Consider the following 6,411-nt stretch of genomic DNA (forward strand, 5'->3'; position numbering starts at 1 on the left):
TCGCCTCACTCATCGGGCCTGCCTTGCGGGCATTCACACCTGATAAAGCTTCCTCATGTCTTGGGTGCTTGATGTCTGCCACAGCATCCCAAAATTAAGTCTGACAATCTTATTTTAAATGACCCTCCAGGTTGCAAAAGAAACACCTGGGACCGAAAGTTGCAATTGCTCGTCTCATGAAATCTTCTTGATCAATTTCTGATGCATCTTCATCCTCGAGGTTAAAACCGATCGCCTTCATGCCTTGTTTGTAAGTTGGACATACTGATACATGATAGTCTGTCAAAATGCAGTTTGCACTAGAGTGTCTCTTGTCCATGACGTCCCTAGGTGTGTACCAGTTGTTACCTTGGTTAGCAGATCTATTGTTAAAGTTCCCATAAATGTTTTTTCAAAAACCTGATCTCATAGGAGGTTTAATTGAGCAACAGATACTCCCTGGATTTCAGTCGCAGTTCCTCCGGTGTAGGCGCATTGGTTGAAAGAGGTGTGTAATGCGTTGCTAACATTGTCCTAAGTTCATCGTTCTTCACGCCATCTATACTGCCAAATTCATCATGCTGTTTGACTCGTACGGTTGACTGCGCCTTCTAAGCTTTTCTAAGTCATCCAAATACTTGTCTATGGTTTCGTCTTCACCTTGCCTTTGTTTTTCGAAGCGCATCATCGCTTGGTGTCCTTGCATCCCTGAGGCAAAACGATTCAACGGGATTTCGAAAAATTTCTCGGATGTGCCCCGCTGGTATCACGTTTTGGCCATCACGCCATTCAGGGCTGTCCCTTCTAGGTTGCTGGTGAGTGCACTGCATTCTTGTCTTTCCGTCAAGTCTTCTTCCTCGAAGTGCAGCTTTATGACTTCTATCCAGGTGTCTATACAGCCGTCAGAATAGTTTTTATAGCATCTTGATTTGTTAAATACCCTTCTGGACTTTTCGCTGCGTTCACTGGTTATAGATAACCTCGCGAGGAAAGTTTCTAAGGATCTGTTCAGTGGTTCAAACGCTGTGGCTATTGCCGTTGAATCACGCGAATGTCCCGCTTGATCGTTATTATCCGTTTCCCTTCTATCCGAATCGCTGGGCTGAGATCTTGGTTGATTCGAGTGGTTCCAGGATGTGGGTTCATCTCTTCCACTCGCACTCGCCTCTCGCAATATTCGTTCGCACGAGATCGGCCTGCTGCCAGTAGAACCTCCTCCAGTATTCGTTGGACCCCCCTGCCTGTTGTCACCGGTGCCATTCTGGTTGAGTTGCCCCACCCTCTTATGGATCCATGGGTCCTTCCTCTGTTAGGGCGGTCGTTAAAGTTCACTCTCGGCTCCCTGTTAGCCTCTCTCGAGTGTGCTCCTCTCTTCCTAGAAGTGCTCCAATTTCCCATGAGACTATCCAACCTAGCTTGAGTGCGTCTTTCCATCATTGCGTCGTTTCTTGTGTCAAGAGTCTGCTCTTGCTGACTTCGTAGTTGTTCCAGATCACCTCTCAAACGTCTCTCTCTTTCCTCAGCCTCCCTCGTCATTCGTGTCAAGTTTTTGACCTATCACTTATCCGTCCTTTCTTCTTAGCGTTTTTCATTTCTACTCACTTACTGTCTGTTGCAGTTAATTTCTTCCCGCAGGTTTTCTCTCTCAACGTTAACTGCTCTCTCTAGCTCACTCATTCTTATTGACTTCTGTTCACTCTGCTCACCCATGAGGTCCACAATCCTGGTCAAGGCCTCTTCCATAGCTCCGTCGCTCCGTTGTCTACTAATGGTGTAACTAGTGGTGGCGTCTCCTTATTGGTTCCTGGCAGTTTAATGCTGGTCGAGGTACGTGCTTTACCTTTCTATAACGATGTTTCTTCATAATTCTTCTCTGGTTCCGCTGGTGTGATTCATGGCCCTGTTTTCCTATCCCTGCTGGACAATCCTTGCTATCCAATCTGTCCATGATAGCCTGAGTACGCCTTTCTAACATCGCGTCTATCCTTGTATGAGATTCCCAAAAGTCTGCTCCTGTTGACTTCGAAGTTGTTCCAGGTCACTCTCAAATGACTCTCTCTTTCCTCAACCTCCATTGTCATTCGGGACAAGTTCCTGGCCAAGAACTTGTCCGTTTTTTCGTTCAGGCGTTTTCGCTACTTTTAATTTCTTATCCGTTGCGGTTTTGTTCCTCCCGCAGGTTTTCTCTCTCAACATGAGTTGCTCTTTCCAGTTCACTCCCTATTATTGACATCTGTTCACTCTACTTCCACAATCCTGGTCAAGGCCTCTTCCACTGATAGACCATTGTCAACCAATCGAGTTACCAGCGGTGGTATCACTTTGTTCGTTCCAGGCAATTTAGTGCTGGTCGAAATTCGCGTTCTACCTCTCCGTTTTGATGGCCCTTCGTATTCCGCCTGTATCTCCACTGATGTGGTCCCTGACCTTGTGGCCGTATTCATTCCTGATTGTACGTCTGAGTTAGGTCATTGTCATGATTTCTCTTGATGGTTTTATTCCATCAATAGTTTTACTTATCGCTCTGACCGCATTAAACTGATCAGAATGGCCATTTACCATGTTTATGGATTAGTCATTTTCATGAGTCGAACTGTTCAGGCAAACTGTGGTCCCTGACCTTGTGGCCGTAGTCATTCTTGATTGTACGTCTGAGTTGGTCATTGTCATGAACTCTCTTGATGGTTTTATTCCATCGATAGTTTTACTTATGGTTCTGACCGCATCAAAGGGATCAGAATGGCCATTTACCATGTTCATGGATTAGTCATTTTCATGAGTCGAACTGTTCAGGCTTTCTTGAGATTCAAGTCCTCCGTTTCTTCCTTGTTCTCTTCCTCTTATTGGGTGTCTACTTCGTCACCTGTTCTTGTTCCCCTACTAAATGAAAAAAAAAACTCCCAGAGTGTTCTTGACTCGTTCCGAAAACGAGGAGAACGTTACCACTTTGTCTGTCACCCGACGCATCATGGTATTGTCAGAAGATGATCCTGCTGCTGCTGCATTTTCAGTCGAAATGTCGGACATTTCCGACATCTCTTCTCGATCTAGAGTCCCAGTGGAAGTGGCGAAATCGTGGCCTTGTTCTACGGGAGTAGATTCACTCTTCAACTTTTTATTCCCATTTTGCTCCATCCCACGTTCCGCCTGGTTCTCATCCAGAACTGGGTTTGGGTGGATCTCTACTTCCAGCATTTCTCTTTTTTCTTCCGAAGTTTTATGACTCCTTGTTCCAACTATTCTGCCTGAAACTTCGCTTACTTTCTTGTTCCGAATCTTTTCGGTCTTTATCCACGAAAGGGTCGTTCATTGACTTTCTTTGTTTCTTCGGTATAAATTTCCTAGAGCTATCACTTAGTTCAGATATCCTCGAGTTGTCTAGACTTATCTTAAGTTATCGCTTCCCATAGATTTTTTTGTTTGATAACCAATAATAATAATAACTCAACACGATAATGTCCAAAACTTCAACTAACAAGGGACCACGAATCTTTTTATGTTATCACACTACAGTGTGTATACAAATTTTGAAGAGCAATTGATTACTGGTTATTGGAAATAAAGCTAACACAGACTAATGATATCAAAATATTTGAAAGATAGTGTAGTCACTACCCAAAGGAGAAATTTTTAATGAGGGATAAAACCAAAAAAGAAAGAGAACAACAAAAAAAACGTATGTGTATTGCACTTGGTCTGTCGCAATTTATTAGTCGAACTCGTATCTAAAGAAAGAGCCTTCCCTGTTTAGTGCCGCAATATAAAGACAAAACTTGAAGGCAGTTTTCTTCTCATGTGGGCGACTTTCGCACCCACCGAGATCTGTGTTAACTATCTGCCCTTGGATTGCCCGAGCTAGATCTACTAAAACTAGTAAGGCAAGCACTTTTCTCAAAATTAGTTTGGATTGTTATCCAAAAAAATCAGGATCGAAGTCTGTTTTCAATTAGACCTAGAATCGCGAATCTCCGGGTTTAGACTTGTTTTTATTTCTCTGTGGTCTTTTCAGTTTTTATAAAGGCAAGTTACCAGTTCAGTCACTGCCTGATTCCTAATATTTTCGCTTTGTAACTTACTTTTGTCTACGTATGTTCGGAAATCATATGATTGCGTTCGTTTAAAAACAATTTAATTTCCAGGACCTCCGGATTGACAAAAACAGGATCTTTCCGAATTGGGGCCCCCTGCTAATCGGCAGAAATGGGAGACCTCAGAATTGGAACTACTCCGGATTGACAAAAATAGGACCCCTCCGAACTGGAACCCCTCTGGATTGACAAAAATAGGACCCCTCCGAATTGGGCCCCTCCGGATTGACAAAAATAGGACCCCCCGAATTGGGTCCCCTCCGGATTGACAATTATAGAACCCCTCCGAATTGGGACCCTCCGGATTGGAAAAATAGCCTTTCCGGTTGGTTTAAAAACAATATCCGAGACCCTTCCGGATACGGTCTCTGAGCCTATTATGCTTAATAAACTGACTAGACAGGGTATGTTCTGGCCCTAGACCCTTCCGGATTTAGGCTAAGCTGCATCTTTAATAATTTTCCTTAGCTGTGAAGGGTCGTCTAACTAGTCTATTTTTGACCTGACTATCTTTTTCTGGGTTCCTTAGCCCTTCCTTTTTTGTCGAGAAAAGCGTAAAATTGCCTTATTCAACCGTTACTACCGTATGGTAGGGGTATAAGGACTTTCCAGAAAAGTTTTTACAAAACTTGAAGGGTCTTCTTCACAAATCAGTTTTAAAAATTTTCTCTCCGCTGCTTTCTCATAAAATGGTCACAATTTGTTTTGCGTCTGGAATCATTTCTTTAAAATTTTTAATTGAACACTTTCGCTGAACTAGAAAGCAACACTTTCGCCGCGTCTGTTCCTTTTCACAGACTAAAATAACAAACTCCATATAATCTTTCAGCCATGTTTCAGTAAGAGCTAAATTTTGCGATTTATTAATTTTTGTTTCATGAAAAAGCTCTAAATTTTCTTGATTTTGCGTTAATGAGCGAACATTTTACAACAAGTTGACACTCAATTTTACGTATCATTCTTTTCTTCTGAGCTTTTCCAATTGTTTATTAGGACAATATAGTTCTACATTATGATTTTTGATTTTTTGGCGCTCATTTTCAGAGGCAATTTTTTTAAACCTTTTATTTAAATCGAGTGATCTGATCAATAGTGTGCTGAGAATCGCAATCTGAAACCATTAAAAACTCTTTTTTGCTTCAGTCAGTTTTGTTTATAGAATTTTAGATAAATTGTTCTTTTTTTGTTAAAACAGAACTACTGAAAATGCAAACTATGGGTCTTTGTCTAGTTTAGAAAGTTCCCTATCCGGTTGCTGCTCAATCCGGTTGCACTCTTAATCCGGTCTCAACTGTAACGCAACCAGGATGTATACGTAGAATGAAACATTCAAAAATGATTTTCCATTTAAAAAACCGATTAGAATTAGATTTTTGATGGAAAATATGATGGAAGTAGAATTTGATGAAAACAAAAATCGGACTGATTCCGCTGACTGGTTTAGTGAACTACATTTTAACAATGTCTGCGCTTGAAAAAAACTGCCTGTAAAACTCCCTTAACAGTCGATTGTAAATGTGCTATTTCGTGGTTGTTTTACCTGGTTTTTCTTGGGAGAAAGAAAATAAGAAGTTGGAGATGAGAACAATTTTCAAGATTTTCTTGCAAGCAGATAATAAACGTAATTTTTACTTTAAAAGCAGCAATGTACTAGCTAATTTAAAGTAGGGGCGAAATGTATTGATGGTGAACGTATAACCAACGTGTAAAACTGTTGATGAACGTATAAATGTATAACGTATAATGTATAACGTATAAACGTGATGAACGTATAAAACTGTTCAATTAAAAGCTGTGGCGGCACAATCTTGCTATTACAAAAATGAAGCTACTATAAAGAACATAATGTTGTTGCTACTGTTCTCTGCAAAGTTTTTAATAAAAGAATTTTTTTTGTTTTTTTTTTTATTTTTCAAAAAGATAAAAATGCATTACCTGAAACCCGTGGCATTAAAAGCTTCTCAAAACATCGTGGTACACTATGGGAAAAAGAGTATGCGGTATTTACTGGGAAAGGTTTAGAATGAAAGAAGCTGCTGCAACTTTTCTTGGCATATGAAAAAAAAATTCAATTTTTTGATAATTTTTCTGTAAATTTTTAGAATACATTATTGAAACTTTATCAAATACTGAGTAAAACTATTTAAAAAAGTAGTAGTTATGACCAAAATGTATAAAAAAATGGTTCTGGAGATAGAAGTTCGGACTCAAAGATATTTTGTGGGAAGCTATTGCTGTTTTTAACAAGATTTGTAAATTGTAAAGGATAAATGTATTTTGATGGTTTCTGCTTGAATTACATTGAACAACTTTTTCGGTCCAGTCTGCTTTCATGATGATTTAT

The 6,411-nt window shown here is 40.3% G+C and overlaps 1 protein-coding gene across 1 annotated transcript in view; it reads right to left on the reverse strand.

The window, feature by feature from the left end:
• The window catches only part of LOC134840378 (interferon-inducible GTPase 5-like), a 28,301-nt gene extending 22,611 nt beyond the window's left edge, over positions 1-5,690 (reverse strand). Inside the window, exon 1 of the mRNA XM_063856147.1 lies at positions 5,608-5,690. The gene's annotated coding sequence lies outside the window, so the exon portion shown is untranslated. The remainder of the gene's footprint in view (positions 1-5,607) is intronic.
• Positions 5,691-6,411: the final 721 nt, after the last annotated feature.

The sequence above is a fragment of the Symsagittifera roscoffensis genome, chromosome 2 (assembly GCF_963678635.1).
Source record: "Symsagittifera roscoffensis chromosome 2, txSymRosc1.1, whole genome shotgun sequence".
Lineage (NCBI taxonomy): Eukaryota > Metazoa > Xenacoelomorpha > Acoela > Convolutidae > Symsagittifera > Symsagittifera roscoffensis.